The sequence below is a fragment of the Schistocerca americana genome, chromosome X, assembly GCF_021461395.2.
Source record: "Schistocerca americana isolate TAMUIC-IGC-003095 chromosome X, iqSchAmer2.1, whole genome shotgun sequence".
Taxonomy (NCBI): domain Eukaryota; kingdom Metazoa; phylum Arthropoda; class Insecta; order Orthoptera; family Acrididae; genus Schistocerca; species Schistocerca americana.
In genome coordinates this window covers 12,233,057-12,251,636 of record NC_060130.1, presented here as the reverse complement: position 1 = coordinate 12,251,636, position 18,580 = coordinate 12,233,057, and positions in this window count along the sequence as shown.

Below are 18,580 nucleotides of genomic sequence, written 5' to 3'. Positions count from 1 at the left end.
AGGGATACAGTAAACCTGAAGTGAAGCATTGGAATCTATAACTAGTGTCACAGGAATGGTTCAAAACATAGACAGTAGGATGAGGCAGTCTTCTAGTACTTAATTCGGCATTGGGCCTTTTGTATTTAATTCCGATGCAATTTCTGTGTTTCATCGGCAATAAGAAGTTCCAAAGGATACAGTAAACCTGAAGTGAAGCATCGGAATCTATAACTAGTGTCACAGGAATGGTTCAAAACATAGAGAGTGAGAAGAGTCAGTCCTTTTGTCCTTACGTCGGCATTGTGCCTCTTGTATTTAATTCCAATGCAATTTCTGTGTTTCATTGTCAATACGTAGGTCAGAGGGATACAGTAAACCTGAAGTGAAGCATCGGAATCTATAACTAGTGTCACAGGAATGGTTCAAAACATAGACGGTAAGAAGAGTCAGTCTTCCTGTACTTAAGTCGGCATTGGGCCTTTTGTATTTAATTAAGATGCAATTTCTGTGTTTCATCGTCAATAAGAAGGTCAGAGGGATACGGTGAACCTGAAGTGAAGCATCGGAATCTAAAATCGGTCTCACAGGAAAGGTTCAAATCATAGACAGTAAGAAGAGCCAGTCTTCTTGCACTTGGGTCGGCATTGCGCCTTTTGGATTTAATTCCGATGCAATTTCTGTATTTCATCGTCAACAAGCAAGTCAGAGTGATACAGTAAGCCTGAAGTGAAGCATCGTAATCTATTACTAGTGTCACAGGAGTAGTTCAAAACATAGACAGTAAGGAGAGTCAGTCTTCTAGTACTTAAGTCTGCATTGTGCCTTTTGTTTGTATTCCGATGCAATTTCGGTGTCTCATCGTCATTAAGAAGGTCAGAGGGATACAGTAAACCTGAAGTGAAGCATCGGAATCTATAACTAGTGTCACAGGAATGGTTCAAAGCATAGACAGTAAGAAGTGTCTGTTTACTTGTACTTAAGTCGGCATTGTGCCTTTTGTATTTAATTCCGATGCAATTTCTGTGCTTCATCGTCAATAAGTCGGTCAGAGGGATACAGTAAACCTGAAGTGAAGCATCGGTATCTATAACTAGTATCACAGGAATGGTTCAAAACATAGACAGTAAGAGGAGCCAGTTTTCTTGTATATTTGAGTCGGCATTTTGCCTTTTGTATTTAATTCCGATGTAATTTCTGTGTTTCATCGTCAATAAGAAAGTCAGAGGGATACAGTAAACCTGAAGTGAAGCATCGGAATCTATAACTAGTGTCACAGGAATGGTTAAAAACATAGACAGTAAGAAGAATCAGTTTTCTTGAACTTAAGTCGGCATTGTGCCTTTTGTATTTAACTCTGATGCAATTTCTGTGTTTCATCTTCAATAAGAAGGTCAGAGGGATACCGTAAACCTGAAGAGAAGTATCGGAATCTGTAACTAGTGTCACAGGAATGGCTCATAACATAGACAGTAAGAAGAGTCAGTTTTCTTGTACTTAAGTCGGCATTGTGCCTTTTGTATTTAATTCTGATGCAATTTCTGTGTTTCATCGACAATAAGAAGGTCAGAGGGATACAGTAAACCTGAAGTGAGGCATCGGAATCAATAACTAGTGTCACAGAATATTTCAAAGCATAGACAGTAAGAACAGTCAGTTTTCTTATAATTAAGTAGGCATTGTGTCTTTTGTATTTAATTCCGATGCAATTTCTGTGTTTCATCGTCAATAAAACGTCAGAGGGATACAGTAATCCTGAAGTGATGCATCGGAAACTATAACTAGTGTCACAGGAATGGTTCAAAGCATAGACAGTAAGAAGAGTCAGTTTTCTTATAATTAAGGCTGCATTGTGCCTTTTTTATTTATTCCGATGCAATTTCTGTGTTTCATCGTCAACAAGAAGGTCAGAGTGATACAGTAAACCTGAAGTGAAGTATCGTAATCTATAACTAGTGTTACAGGAGTAGTTCAAATCATAGACAGTAAGGAGAGTCAGTCTTCTAGTACTTAAGTCGGCATTGTGCCTTTTGTTTGTGTTCCGATGCAATTTCTGTGTCTCATCGTCATTAAGAAGGTCAGAAGGATACAGTAAACCTGAAGTGAAGCATCGGAATCTATAACTAGTGTCACAGGAATGGTTCAAAGCATAGACAGTAAGAAGAATCAGTTTTCTTATACTTAAGTCGGCAATGTGCCTTTTGTATTTAATTCCGATGCAATTTCTGTGTTTCATCATCAATACGAAGGTCAGAGAGATACAATATAGCTGAAGTGATGGATCGGAATCTATAACTAGTGTCGCAGGAATGGTTCAAAACAAAGACTGTAAGAAGAGTCAGTTTTCTTGTACTTAAGACCGCATTGTGCTTTTCTATTTAATTCCGATTCAATTTCTTTGTTTCGTCGTCAATAAGAAGGTCCAAGGGATACAGCAAACCTGAAGTGAAGCATCGGAATCTAAAATCGGCATCACAGGAAAGGTTCAAAACATAGACAGTAAGAAGAGCCAGTCTTCTTGTACTTCAGTCGGCATTGTGCCTTTTGGATTTAATTCCGATGCAATTTCTGTGTTTCATCGTCAACAAGAAGGTCAGAGTGATACAGTAAACCTGAAGTGAAGCATCGTAATCTATAACTAGTGTTACAGGAGTAGTTCAAATCATAGACAGTAAGGAGAGTCAGTCTTCTAGTACTTAAGTCGGCATTGTGCCTTTTGTTTGTGTTCCGATGCAATTTCTGTGTCTCATCGTCATTAAGAAGGTCAGAAGGATACAGTAAACCTGAGGTGAAGCATCGGAATCTATAACTAGTGTCACAGGAATGGTTCAAAGCATAGACAGTAAGAAGAATCAGTTTTCTTATACTTAAGTCGGCAATGTGCCTTTTGTATTTAATTCCGATGCAATTTCTGTGTTTCATCATCAATACGAAGGTCAGAGAGATACAATATAGCTGAAGTGATGGATCGGAATCTATAACTAGTGTCGCAGGAATGGTTCAAAACAAAGACTGTAAGAAGAGTCAGTTTTCTTGTACTTAAGACCGCATTGTGCTTTTCTATTTAATTCCGATTCAATTTCTTTGTTTCGTCGTCAATAAGAAGGTCCAAGGGATACAGTAAACCTGAAGTGAAGCATCGGAATCTATAACCGGTGTCACAGGAAAGGTTCAAAACATAGGCAGTAAGAAGAGCCAGTCCTCTTGTGTTTGATTCGGCATTGTGCCTTTTGTATTTAATTCCGATGCAATTTCTGTGTTTGATCGTCAATAAGAAGGTCAGAAGGATACAATAAACCTGAAGTGAAGCATCGGAATCTATAACTAGTGTCACAGGAATGGTTCAAAACATAGACGGTAAGAAGAATCAGTCTTCCTGTACTTAAGTCTGCATTGTGCCCTTTGTATTTAATTAAGATGCAATTTCTGTGTTTCATCGTCAATAAGAAGGACAGAGGGATACAGTAACCCTGAAGTGATGCATCGGAATCTATAACTAGTGTCACAGGAATGGTTCAAAACATAGACAGTAAGAAGAGTCAGTTTTCTTGTACTTAACACGGCATTGTGCTTTTCTATTTAATTCCGATGCAATTTCTGTATTTCGTCGTCAATAAGAAGGTCCAAGGGATGCAGCAAACCTGAACTGAAGCATCGGAATCTAAAACCGGCCTCACAGGAATGCTTCAAAACATAGACAGTAAGTAGAGCCAGTCCTCTTGTACTTGAGTCGGCATTGTGCCTCTTGTATTTAATTCCAATGCAATTTCTGTGTTTGATCGTCAATAAGAAGGTCAGAGGGATGCAGTAAACCGGAAGTGTAGCATCGGAATCTATAACTAGTGTCACAGGAATGGTTCAAAACATAGACGGTAAGAAGAGTCAAACTTCCTGTACTTAAGACGGCATTGTGCCTTTTGTATTTAATTAATATGCAATTTCTGTGTTTCATCGTCAATAAGGAGGTCAGAGGGATACAGTAAACCTGAAGTGAAGCATCAGAAACTATAACTAGTGTCACAGGAATGTTTCAAAACATAGACAGTAAGATGAGTCAGTCTTCTTGTACTTAAGTCAGCATTGTGCCTCTTGTATATAATTCCGATGCAATTTCTGTGTTTCATCGTCAATATGAAGCTCAGAGTGCTACAGTAAACCTGAAGTGAAGCATCGGAATCTATATATAGTGTCACAGGAATGATTCAAATCATAGACAGTAAGAAGAGCCAGTCTTCTTGTACTTGAGTCGGCATTGTGCCTTTTGTATTTAAATCCGATGCAATTTCTGTGTTTCATCGTCAATAAGAAGGTCAGAGGGATACAGTAAACCTGAAGTGAAGCATCGGAATCTGTAACTAGTGTTACAAAAATGGTTCAAAACATAGACAGTAAGAAGAGTCAGTTTTCTTGTACTTAAGTCGACATTGTGCCTTTTCTATTTAATTGCGATGCAGTTTCTGTGTTTCCTCGTCAATAAGAAGGTCCAAGGGATGCAGTTAACCCGAACTGAAGCATCGGAATCTAAAACCGGCCTCACAGGAAAGGTTCAAATCATAGACAGTAAGAAGAGCCAGTCCTCTTGTACTTGAGTCGGCATTGTACCTTTTGTATTTAATTACGATGCAATTTCTGTGTTTGATCTTCAATAAGAAGGTCTGAGGGATGCAGAAAACCTGAAGTGAAGCATCGGAATCTATAACTAGTGTCACAGGAATGGTTCAAAACATAGACGGTAAGAAGAGTCAGTCTTCCTGTACTTATGTCGGCATTGTGCCTTTTGTATTTAATTAAGATGCAATTTCTGTGTTTCATCGTCAATAAGAAGGTCAGAGGGATACAGTAAACCTGAAGTGAAGCAGCGGAATCTAAAACCGGTCTCACAGGAAAGGTTCCAAACACAGACAGTAAGAAGCGCCAGTCCTCTTGTACTTGAGTCGGCCTTGTGCCTTTTGTATTTAATTAAGGTGCAATTTCTTGTTTCATCGTCAATAAGAAGGTCAGAGGGATACAGTAAACCTGAAGTGAAGCATCGGAAGCTATAACTAGAGTCACACGAATGGTTCAAAACATAGAGAGTAAGAATAGTCAGTCTTTTTGTACTTAAGTCGGCATTGTGCCTTTTGTATTTAATTCCAATGCAATTTCTGTGTTTCATCGTCAATAAGAAGGTCAGAGGGATACAGTAAACCTGAAGTGAAGCATCGGAATCTATAACTAGAGTCACAGGAATGGTTCAAAGACATAGAGAGTAAGAATAGTCAGTCTTTTTGTACTTAAGTTGGCATTGTGCTTTTTGTATTTAATTCCGATGCAATTTCTGTGCTTCATTGTCAATAAGTCGGTCAGAGTGATACAGTAAACCTGAAGTGAAGCATCGGTATCTATAACTAGTATCACAGGAATGGTTAAAAACATAGGCGGTAAGAAGAGTCAGTCTTCCTGTACTTAAGTCAGCATTGTACCTTTTGTATTTAATTAAGATGCTATTTCTGTGTTTCATCGTCAATAAGAAGGCCAGAGGGATACAGTAAACCTGAAGTGAAGCATCGGAATCTATAACTAGTGTCACAGGAATGGTTCAAACATAGACAGTAAGAAGAGTCAGTCTTCTTGTAATTAAGGCGGCATTGTGCCTCTTGTATATAATTCCGTTGCAATTTCTGTGTTTCATCGTCAATATGAAGGTCAGAGGGATACAGGAAACCTGAAGTGAAGCATCGGAATCTATAACTAGTGCCACAGGAATGGTTCAAATCATAGACAGTAAGAAGAGCCAGTTTTCTTGTACTTGAGTCGGCATTGTGCCTTTTGTATTTAATTCCGATGCAATTTCTGTGTTTCATCGTCAATAAGAAAGTCAGAGGGATACAGTAAACCTGAAGTGAAGCATCGGAATCTATAACTAGTGTCACAGGAATGGTTAAAAACATAGACAGTAAGAAGAATTAGTTTTCTTGATTTTAAGTCGGCATTGTGCCTTTTGTATGTAACTCCGATGCAATTTCTGTGTTTCATCTTCAATAAGAAGGTCAGAGGGATACCGTAAACCTGAAGAGAAGTATCGGAATCTGTAACTAGTGTCACAGGAATGGTTCATAACATAGACAGTAAGAAGAGTCAGTTTTCTTGTACTTAAGTCGGCATTGTGCCTTTTGTATTTAATTCTGATGCAATTTCTGTGTTTCATCGACAATAAGAACGTCAGAGGGATACAGTAAACCTGAAGTGAGGCATCGGAATCAATAACTAGTGTCACAGAATGGTTCAAAGCATAGACAGTAAGAACAGTCAGTTTTCTTATAATTAAGTAGGCATTGTGTCTTTTGTATTTAATTCCGAAGCATTTCTGTCTTTCATCGTCAATAAAAAGGTCAGAGGGATACAGTAATCCTGAAGTGATGCATCGGAAACTATAACTAGTGTCACAGGAATGGTTCAAAGCATAGACAGTAAAAAGAGTCAGTTTTCCTATAATTAAGGCTGCATTGTGCCTTTTTTATCTATTCCGATGCAATTTCTGTGTTTCATCGTCAATAAGAAGGTCAGAGGGATACAGCAAACCTGAAGTGAAGCATCGGAATCTAAAATCGGCATCACAGGAAAGGTTCAAAACATAGACAGTAAGAAGAGCCAGTCTTCTTGTACTTGAGTCGGCATTGTGCCTTTTGGATTTAATTCCGATGCAATTTCTGTGTTTCATCGTCAACAAGAAGGTCAGAGTGATACAGTAAACCTGAAGTGAAGCATCGTAATCTATAACTAGTGTTACAGGAGTAGTTCAAATCATAGACAGTAAGGAGAGTCAGTCTTCTAGTTCTTAAGTCGGCATTGTGCCTTTTGTTTGTGTTCCGATGCAATTTCTGTATCTCATCGCCATTAAGAATGTCAGAAGGATACAGTAAACCTGAAGTGAAGCATCGGAATCTATAACTAGTGTCACAGGAATGGTTCAAAGCATAGACAGTAAGAAGAATCAGTTTTCTTATACTTAAGTCGGCATTGTGCCTTTTGTATTTAATTCCGATGCAATTTCTGTGTTTCATCATCAATACGAAGGTCAGAGAGATACAATATAGCTGAAGTGATGCATCGGAATCTATAACTAGTGTCGCAGGAATGGTTCAAAACAAAGACTGTAAGAAGAGTCAGTTTTCTTGTACTTCAGTCGGCATTGTGCTTTTCTATTTAATTCCGAATCAATTTCTTTGTTTCGTCGTCAATAAGAAGGTCCAAGGGATGCAGTTAACCCGAACTGAAGCATCGGAATCTAAAACCGGTCTCACAGGAAAGGTTCAAAACATAGGCAGTAAGAAGAGCCAGTATTCTTGTACTTAAGTCGGCATTGTGCCTTTTGTATTTATTTCCGATGCAATTTCTGTGTTTGATCGTCAATAAGAAGGTCAGAAGGATACTATAAACCTGAAGTGAGGCATCGGAAACTATAACTAGTGTCACAGGAATGGTTCAAAACATAGACGGTAAGAAGAATCAGTCTTCCTGTACTTAAGTCTTCATTGTGCCCTTTGTATTTAATTAAGATGCAATTTCTGTGTTTCATCGTCAATAAGAAGGTCAGAGGGATACACTAACCCTGAAGTGATGCATCGGAATCTATAACTAGTGTCACAGGAATGTTTCAAAACATAGACAGTAAGATGAGTCAGTCTTCTTGTACTTAAGTCAGCATTGTGCCTCTTGTATATAATTCCGATGCAATTTCTGTGTTTCATCGTCAATATGAAGCTCAGGGTGATACAGTAAACCTGAAGTGAAGCATAGAAATCTATATCTAGTGTCACAGGAATGGTTCAAATCATAGACAGTAAGAAGAGCCAGTCTTCTTGTACTTGAGTCGGCATTGTGCCTTTTGTATTTAAATCCGATGCATTTTCTGTGTTTCATCGGCAATAAGAAGGTCAGAGGGATACAGTAAACCCGAAGTGAAGCATCGGAATCTATAACTAGTGTCACAGGAATGGTTCAAAGCATAGACAGTAAGAAGAATCAGTTTTCTTATACTTAAGTCGGCATTGTGCCTTTTGTATTTAATTCCGATGCAATTTCTGTGTTTCATCATCAATACGAAGGTCAGAGAGATACAATATAGCTGAAGTGATGCATCGGAATCTGTAACTAGTGTTACAGGAATGGTTCAAAACATAGACAGTAAGAAGAGTCAGTTTTCTTGTACTTAAGTCGACATTGTGCCTTTTCTATTTAATTGCGATGCAGTTTCTGTGTTTCCTCGTCAATAAGAAGGTCCAAGGGATGCAGTCAACCCGAACTGAAGCATCGGAATCTAAAACCGGCCTCACAGGAAAGGTTCAAATCATAGACAGTAAGAAGAGCCAGTCCTCTTGTACTTGAGTCGGCATTGTGCCTTTTGTATTTAATTACGATGCAATTTCTGTGTTTGATCTTCAATAAGAAGGTCTGAGGGATGCAGAAAACCTGAAGTGAAGCATCGGAATCTATAACTAGTGTCACAGTAATGGTTCAAAATATAGACAGTAGGAAGAGTCAGTCTTCTAGTACTTGAGTCGGCATTGGTCCTTTTGAATTTAATTCCGATGCAATTTCTGTGTTTCATCGGCAATAAGAAGTTCCAAAGAATTCAGTAAACCTGAAGTGAAGCATCGGAATCTATAACTAGTGTCGCAGGAATTGTTCAAAACATAGAGAGTAAGAAGAGTCAGTCTTTTTGTACTTGAGTCGGCATTGTGCCTTTTGTATTTAATTCCAATGCAATTTCTATGTTTCATCGTCAATACGAAGGTCAGAGGGATCCAGTAAACCTGAAGTGAAGCATCGGAATCTATAACTAGTGTCACGGGACTGGTTCATAACATAGGCAGTAAGAAGAGTCAGTCTTCTTGTACCTAAGTCGGCATTGTGCATTTTGTATTTAATTCCGATGCGATTTCTGTGTTTCATCGTCAGTAAGATGGTCAGAGGGTTACAGTAAACCTGAAGTGAAGCATTGGAATCTATAACTAGTGTCACAGGAATGGTTCACAACTTAGACAGTAAGAATAGTAAGTTTACTTATACTTAAGTCGGCATTGTGGCTTTTGTATTTAATTCCGATGCCGTTTCTGTGTTTCGCCGTCAATAAGAAGGTCCAAGGGATACAGTAAACCTAAAGTGAAGCAACGGAATCTAAAACCGGCCACACCGGATAGGTTCAAAACATAGACAGTAAGCAGGGCCAGTCTTCTTGTACTTGAGTCGGCATTGTGCCTTTTGTATTTAATTCCGATGCAATTTCGGTGTTTCATCGTCGATAAGACGGTCAGAGGGATACAGTAAACCTGAAGTGAAGCATCGGTATCTATAACTAGTATCACGGGAATGGTTCTAAACAAAGGCTGTAAGAAGAGTCAGTTTTCTTGTACTTAAGTCGGCATTGTGCATTTCTATTTAATTCCGATGCAATTTCGGTGTTTCGTCGTCAATATGAAGGTCCAAGGGATACAGTTAACCTGAAGTGAAGCATCGGAATCTAAAACCGGTCTCACAGGAAAGGTTAAAAACATAGACAGTAAGAAGAGCCTGTCCTCTTGTACTTGAGTCGGCATTGCGCCTTTTGTATTTAATTCCAATGCAATATCTGTGATTGATCGTCAACAAGAGGGTGAGAAGGATACAGTAAACCTGAGGTGAAGCATCGGAATCTATAACTAGTTTCACAGGAATGGTTCAAAACATAGACGGTAAGAAGAGTCAGCCTTCCTGTACTTAAGTCGGCATTGTGCCTTTTGTATTTAATTAAGATGCAATTTCTGTGTTTCGTCGTCAATAAGAAGGTCAGAGGGATACAGTAAACCTGAAGTGAAGCATCGTAATCTATAACTAGTGTCACAGGAATGGTTCAAAACATAGATAGTAAGAAGAGTCAGTCTTCTTGTACTTAAGTCGGCATTGTGCCTCTTGTATATAATTCCGATGCAATTTCTGTGTTTCATCGTCAAAATAAAGGTCAGAGGGATACAGTAAGCCTGAAGGGAAGCATCGGAATCTATAACTAGTGTCACAGGAATGGTTCAAAACATAGACAGTAAAAAGAGCCAGTCTTCTTGTACTTAAGTCGGCATTGTGCCTTTTGTATTCAATTCCGATGCAATTTCTGTGTTTCATCGTCAATAAGAAGGTCAGAGGGATACAGTAAACTTGAAGTGGAGCATCGGAATCTATAACTAGTGTCACAGGAATGGTTCAGAGCATAGACAGTAATAAGAGTCAGTTTTCTTATAATTAAGTAGGCATGGTGCCTTTTTTATTTAATTCCGATGCAACTTCTGTGTTTCATCGTCAATATGAACGTCAGAGGGATGCAGTAAGCCTGAAGTGATGCATCGGAATCTACAACTAGTGTCACAGGAGTGGTTCAAAACATAGACAGTAAGAAGAGTCAGTTTTCTTGTACTTAACCAGGCATTGTGCCTTTTCTATTTAATTCCGATGCAATTTCTCTCAATATGAGGATCCAAGGGATACAGTAAACCTGAAGTGAAGCATGGGAATCTAAATCCGGTCTCACAGGAAAGGTTCAAAACATAGACAGTAAGAAGAGCCAGTCTTCTTGTACTTGAGTCGGCATTGTGCCTTTTGTATTCAATTCCGATGCAATATCTGTGTTTCATCGGCAATAAGAAGGTCAGAGGGATACAGTAAACCTGAAGTCAGGCTTCGGAATCTAAATCCGGTCTCACAGGAAAGGTTCAAAACATAGACAGTAAGAAGAGCCAGTCCTCTTGTACTTGAGTCGGCATTGTGCCTTTTGTATTTAATTCCGATCCAATTTCTGTGTTTGATCGTCAATAAGAAGGTCAGAGGGATGCAGTAAACCTGAAGTGAAGCATCGGAATCTATAACTAGTGTCACAGGAATGGTTCAAAACATAGACAGTAAGATGAGTCAGTCTTCTTGTACTTGAGTCGGCATTGTGCTTTTGTATTTAATTCCGATGCAATTTCTGTGTTTGATCGTCAAAAAGAAGGTCAGAAGGATACAATAAACCTGAAGTGAAGCTTCGGAATCTATAACTAGTGTCACAGGAATGGTTCAAAACATAGACGGTAAGAAGAATCAGTCTTCCTGGACTTAGGTCTGCATTGTGGCCTTTGTATTTAATTAAGATGCAATTTCTGTGTTTCATCGTCAATAAGAAGGTCAGAGGGATACAGTAACCCTGAAGTGATGCATCGGAATCTATAACTAGTGTCACAGGAATGGTTCAAAAATAGACAGTAAGAAGAGTCAGCCTTCCTGTACTTAAGTCGGCATTGTGCCTTTTGTATTTAATTAAGATGCAATTTCTGTGTTTCGTCGTCAATAAGAAGGTCAGAGGGATACAGTAAACCTGAAGTAAAGCATCGTAATCTATAACTAGTGTCACAGGAATGGTTCAAAACATATATAGTAAGAAGAGTCAGTCTTCTAGTACGTAAGTCGGCATTGTGCCTCTTGTATATAATTCCGATTCAATTTCTGTGTTTCATCGTCAATATAAAGGTCAGAGGGATACAGTAAACCTGAAGGGAAGCATCGGAATCTATAACAAGTGTCACAGGAATGGTTCAAAACATAGACAGTAAAAAGAGCCAGTCTTCTTGTACTTAAGTCGGCATTGTGCCTTTTGTATTCAATTCCGATGCAATTTCTGTGTTTCATCGTCAATAAGAAGGTCAGAGGGATACAGTAAACCTGAAGTGGAGCATCGGAATCTATAACTAGTGTCACAGGAATGGTTCAAAGCATAGACAGTAATAAGAGTAAGTTTTCTTATAATTAAGTAGGCATGGTGCCTTTTGTATTTAATTCCTATGCAACATGTGTGTTTCATCGTCAATATGAACGTCAGAGGGATGCAGTAAGCCTTAAGTGATGCATCGGAATCTACAACTAGTGTCACTGGAGTGGTTCAAAACATAGACAGTAAGAAGAGTCAGTTTTCTTGTACTTAACCAGGCATTGTGGCTTTTCTATTTGATTCCGATGCAATTTCTGTGTTTCGTAGTCAATAAGAAGGTCCAAGGGATACAGTAAACCTGAAGGGAAGCATGGGAATCTAAATCCGGTCTCACAGGAAAGGTTCAAAACATAGACAGTAAGAAGAGCCAGTCTTCTTGTACTTGAGTCGGCATTGTGCCTTTTGTATTCAATTCCGATGCAATATCTGTGTTTCATCGTCAATAAGAAGGTCAGAGGGATACAGTAAACCCGAAGTGAAGCATCGGAATCTAAAACCGGTCTCACAGGAAAGGATCAAAACATATACAGTAAGAAGACCCAGTCTTCTTGTACTTGAGTCGGCATTGTGCCTTTAGTATTTAATTCAGATGCAATTTCTGTGTTTCATCGTCAATAAGAAGGTCAGAGTGATATAGTAAACCTGAAGTGAAGCATCGTAATCTATAACTAGTGTCACAGGAATAGTTCAAACCATAGACAGTAAGTAGATTCAGTCATCTAGTACTTAAATCGGCGTTGTGCCTTTTGTTTGTATTCCGATGCAATTTCTGTGTTTCATCGCCATTAAGAAGGTCAGAGGGATACAGTATACCTGAAGTGAAGCATCGGAATCTATGACTAGTGTCACAGGAATGGTTCAAAACATAGACAGTAAGAAGAGTCAGTTTTCTTGTTTTTAAGTCGGTATTGTGCCTTTTGTATTTAACTCCGATTGAATTTCTGTGTTCCGTCGTCAATAACAAGGTCCAAGGGATACAGTAAACCTGAAGTCATGCATAGGAATCAAAAACTGGATTCACGGGAAAGGTTCAAAACATAGACAGTAAGAAGAGCCAGTCTTCTTGTACTTGAGTCGGCATTGTGCCTTTTGTATTTAATTCCGATGCAATTTATGTGTTTCGTCGTCAATAAGAAGGTCAGAGGGAAACAGTAAACCTGCAGTGAAGCATCGGAATCTATAACTAGTCACACAGGAATGGTTCAAAGCATAGACCGTAAGAAGAGTCAGTTTTCTTTCACTTAAGTCGGCATTGTGCCTTTTGTATTTAATTCCGATGCCATTTCTGTGTTTCATCATCAATAAGAAGGTCAGAGGGATACAAAAAAACCTGAAGTGATGCATCGGAATCTATAACTAGTGTCACAGGAATGGTTCAAAACAAAGACTGTATGAAGAGTCAGTTTTCTTGTACTTAAGTCGGCATTGTGCTTTTCTGTTTAATTCTCATGCAATTTCTGTGTTTCGTCGTCAATAAGAAGGTCCAAGGGATGCAGCAAACCTGAACTGAAGCATCGGAATATAAAACCGGCCTCACAGGAAAGGTTCAAAACATAGACAGTAAGAAGCGTCAGTTTTCTTGTACTTAAGTCGGCATTGTGCCTTTTGTATTTAATTCTGATGCAGTTTCTGTGTTTCATCGACAATAAGAAGGTCAGAGGGATACAGTAAACCTGAAGTGAAGCATCGGAATCTGTAACTAGTGTCACAGGAATGGTTCAAAACATAGACAGTAAGAAGAGTCAGTTTTCTTGTACTTAAGTCGACATTGTGCCTTTTGTATTTAATTGCGATGCAGTTTCTGTGTTTAGTCGTCAATAAGAAGGTCCAAGGGATGCAGTAAACCCAAACTGAAGCATCAGAATCTAAAACCGGCCTCACAGGGAAGGTTCAAAACGTAGACAGTAAGAAGAGCCAGTCCTCTTGTACTTGTCTCGGCATTGTGCCTTTTGTATGTAATTACGATGCAATTTTTGTGTTTGATCTTCAATAAGAAGGTCAGAGGGATGCAGAAAACCTGAAGTGAAGCATCGGAATCTATAACTAGTGTCACAGGAATGGTTCAAAACATAGACGGTAAGAAGAGTCAGTCTTCCTGTACTGATGTCGGCATTGTGCCTTTTGTATTTAATTCCGATGCAATTTCTGTGTTTCATCGGCAATAAGACGTTCCAAAGGATACAGTAAACCTGAAGTGAAGCATCGGAATCTATAACTAGTGTGACAGGAATGGTTCAAAACATAGAGAGTAAGAATAGTCAGTCTTTTTGTACTTAAGACGGCATTGTGCCTTTTGTATTTAATTCCAATGCCATTTCTGTATTTCATCGTCAACACGTAGGTCAGAGGGATCCAGTAAACCTTAAGTGAAGCATCGGAATCTATAACTAGTGTCACAGGAATGGTTCAAAACATAGACAGTAAGAAGAGTCAGTTTACTTGTACTCAAGTCGGCATTTTGCCTTTTGTATTTAATTCCGATGCAATTTCTGTGTTTCATCGTCAATAAGAAGGTCAGAGGGATGCAGTAAACCTGAAGTGAAGCATCGGAATCTATAACTAGTGTCACGGGAATGGTTCATAACATAGACACTAAGAAGAGTCAGTCTTCCTGTACTTAAGTCGGCATTGTGCCTTTTGTATTTAATTCCGATGCGATTTCTGTGTTTCATCGTCAGTAAGATGGTCAGAGGGTTACAGTAAACCTGAAGTGAAGCATTGGAATCTATAACTAGTGTCACAGGAATGGTTCAAAACATAGACAGTAAGATGAGTCAGTCTTCTTGTACTTGAGTCGGCATTGTGCCTTTTGTATTTAATTCCGAGGCAATTTCTGTGTTTCATCGTCAATAAGAAGGTCAGAGGTATACAGTAAACCTGAAGTGATGCATTTGAATCTATAACTAGTGTCACAGGAATGGTTCAAAATATCGACAATAGGAAGAGTCAGTTTTCTTATACTTCAGTCGGCATTGTGCCTTTTGTATTTAATTCCGATGCAATTTCTGTGTTTCATCATCAATACGAAGGTCAGAGAGATACAATATAGCTGAAGTGATGCATCGGAATCTATAACTAGCGTCACAGGAATGGTTCAAAACAAAGACTGTAAGAAGAGTCAGTTTTCTTGTACTTAAATCGGCATTGTGCTTTTCTATTTAATTCCGATGCATTTTCTGTGTTTCGTCGTAAATAAGATGGTCCAAGGTATACAGTAAACCTGAAGTGAAGCATTAGAATCTATAACCGGTCTCACAGGAAAGGTTCAAAACATAGGCAGTAAGAAGAGCCAGTCCTCTTGTACTTGAGTCGGCATTGTGCCTTTTGTATTTAATTCCGATGCAATTTCTGTGTTTGATCGTCAAAAAGAAGGTCAGAAGGATACAATAAACCTGAAGTGAAGCTTCGGAATCTATAACTAGTGTCACAGGAATGGTTCAAAACATAGACGGTAAGAAGAATCAGTCTTCCTGGACTTAGGTCTGCATTGTGGCCTTTGTATTTAATTAAGATGCAATTTCTGTGTTTCATCGTCAATAAGAAGGTCAGAGGGATACAGTAACCCTGAAGTGATGCATCGGAATCTATAACTAGTGTCACAGGAATGGTTCAAAAATAGACAGTAAGAAGAGTCAGCCTTCCTGTACTTAAGTCGGCATTGTCCCTATTGTATTTAATTAAGATGCAATTTCTGTGTTTCGTCGTCAATAAGAAGGTCAGAGGGATACAGTAAACCTGAAGTAAAGCATCGTAATCTATAACTAGTGTCACAGGAATGGTTCAAAACATAGATAGTAAGAAGAGTCAGTCTTCTAGTACGTAAGTCGGCATTGTGCCTCTTGTATATAATTCCGATTCAATTTCTGTGTTTCATCGTCAATATAAAGGTCAGAGGGATACAGTAAACCTGAAGGGAAGCATCGGAATCTATAACAAGTGTCACAGGAATGGTTCAAAGCATAGACAGTAAAAAGAGCCAGTCTTCTTGTACTTAAGTCGGCATTGTGCCTTTTGTATTCAATTCCGATGCAACTTCTGTGTTTCATCGTCAATAAGAAGGTCAGAGGGATACAGTAAACCTGAAGTGGAGCATCGGAATCTATAACTAGTGTCACAGGAATGGTTCAAAGCATAGACAGTAATAAGAGTAAGTTTTCTTATAATTAAGTAGGCATGGTGCCTTTTGTATTTAATTCCTATGCAACATCTGTGTTTCATCGTCAATATGAACGTCAGAGGGATGCAGTAAGCCTTAAGTGATGCATCGGAATCTACAACTAGTGTCACTGGAGTGGTTCAAAACATAGACAGTAAGAAGAGTCAGTTTTCTTGTACTTAACCAGGCATTGTGGCTTTTCTATTTGATTCCGATGCAATTTCTGTGTTTCGTAGTCAATAAGAAGGTCCAAGGGATACAGTAAACCTGAAGGGAAGCATGGGAATCTAAATCCGGTCTCACAGGAAAGGTTCAAAACATAGACAGTAAGAAGAGCCAGTCTTCTTGTACTTGAGTCGGCATTGTGCCTTTTGTATTCAATTCCGATGCAATATCTGTGTTTCATCGTCAATAAGAAGGTCAGAGGGATACAGTAAACCCGAAGTGAAGCATCGGAATCTAAAACCGGTCTCACAGGAAAGGATCAAAACATATACAGTAAGAAGACCCAGTCTTCTTGTACTTGAGTCGGCATTGTGCCTTTAGTATTTAATTCAGATGCAATTTCTGTGTTTCATCGTCAATAAGAAGGTCAGAGTGATATAGTAAACCTGTAGTGAAGCATCGTAATCTATAACTAGTGTCACAGGAATAGTTCAAACCATAGACAGTAAGTAGATTCAGTCATCTAGTACTTAAATCGGCGTTGTGCCTTTTGTTTGTATTCCGATGCAATTTCTGTGTTTCATCGCCATTAAGAAGGTCAGAGGGATACAGTATACCTGAAGTGAAGCATCGGAATCTATGACTAGTGTCACAGGAATGGTTCAAAACATAGACAGTAAGAAGAGTCAGTTTTCTTGTTTTTAAGTCGGTATTGTGCCTTTTGTATTTAACTCCGATTGAATTTCTGTGTTCCGTCGTCAATAACAAGGTCCAAGGGATACAGTAAACCTGAAGTCATGCATAGGAATCAAAAACTGGATTCACGGGAAAGGTTCAAAACATAGACAGTAAGAAGAGCCAGTCTTCTTGTACTTGAGTCGGCATTGTGCCTTTTGTATTTAATTCCGATGCAATTTATGTGTTTCGTCGTCAATAAGAAGGTCAGAGGGAAACAGTAAACCTGCAGTGAAGCATCGGAATCTATAACTAGTCACACAGGAATGGTTCAAAGCATAGACCGTAAGAAGAGTCAGTTTTCTTTCACTTAAGTCGGCATTGTGCCTTTTGTATTTAATTCCGATGCCATTTCTGTGTTTCATCATCAATAAGAAGGTCAGAGGGATACAAAAAAACCTGAAGTGATGCATCGGAATCTATAACTAGTGTCACAGGAATGGTTCAAAACAAAGACTGTATGAAGAGTCAGTTTTCTTGTACTTAAGTCGGCATTGTGCTTTTCTGTTTAATTCTCATGCAATTTCTGTGTTTCGTCGTCAATAAGAAGGTCCAAGGGATGCAGCAAACCTGAACTGAAGCATCGGAATATAAAACCGGCCTCACAGGAAAGGTTCAAAACATAGACAGTAAGAAGCGTCAGTTTTCTTGTACTTAAGTCGGCATTGTGCCTTTTGTATTTAATTCTGATGCAGTTTCTGTGTTTCATCGACAATAAGAAGGTCAGAGGGATACAGTAAACCTGAAGTGAAGCATCGGAATCTGTAACTAGTGTCACAGGAATGGTTCAAAACATAGACAGTAAGAAGAGTCAGTTTTCTTGTACTTAAGTCGACATTGTGCCTTTTGTATTTAATTGCGATGCAGTTTCTGTGTTTAGTCGTCAATAAGAAGGTCCAAGGGATGCAGTAAACCCAAACTGAAGCATCAGAATCTAAAACCGGCCTCACAGGGAAGGTTCAAAACGTAGACAGTAAGAAGAGCCAGTCCTCTTGTACTTGTCTCGGCATTGTGCCTTTTGTATGTAATTACGATGCAATTTTTGTGTTTGATCTTCAATAAGAAGGTCAGAGGGATGCAGAAAACCTGAAGTGAAGCATCGGAATCTATAACTACTGTCACAGGAATGGTTCAAAACATAGACGGTAAGAAGAGTCAGTCTTCCTGTACTGATGTCGGCATTGTGCCTTTTGTATTTAATTCCGATGCAATTTCTGTGTTTCATCGGCAATAAGACGTTCCAAAGGATACAGTAAACCTGAAGTGAAGCATCGGAATCTATAACTAGTGTGACAGGAATGGTTCAAAACATAGAGAGTAAGAATAGTCAGTCTTTTTGTACTTAAGACGGCATTGTGCCTTTTGTATTTAATTCCAATGCCATTTCTGTATTTCATCGTCAACACGTAGGTCAGAGGGATCCAGTAAACCTTAAGTGAAGCATCGGAATCTATAACTAGTGTCACAGGAATGGTTCAAAACATAGACAGTAAGAAGAGTCAGTTTACTTGTACTCAAGTCGGCATTTTGCCTTTTGTATTTAATTCCGATGCAATTTCTGTGTTTCATCGTCAATAAGAAGGTCAGAGGGATGCAGTAAACCTGAAGTGAAGCATCGGAATCTATAACTAGTGTCACGGGAATGGTTCATAACATAGACACTAAGAAGAGTCAGTCTTCCTGTACTTAAGTCGGCATTGTGCCTTTTGTATTTAATTCCGATGCGATTTCTGTGTTTCATCGTCAGTAAGATGGTCAGAGGGTTACAGTAAACCTGAAGTGAAGCATTGGAA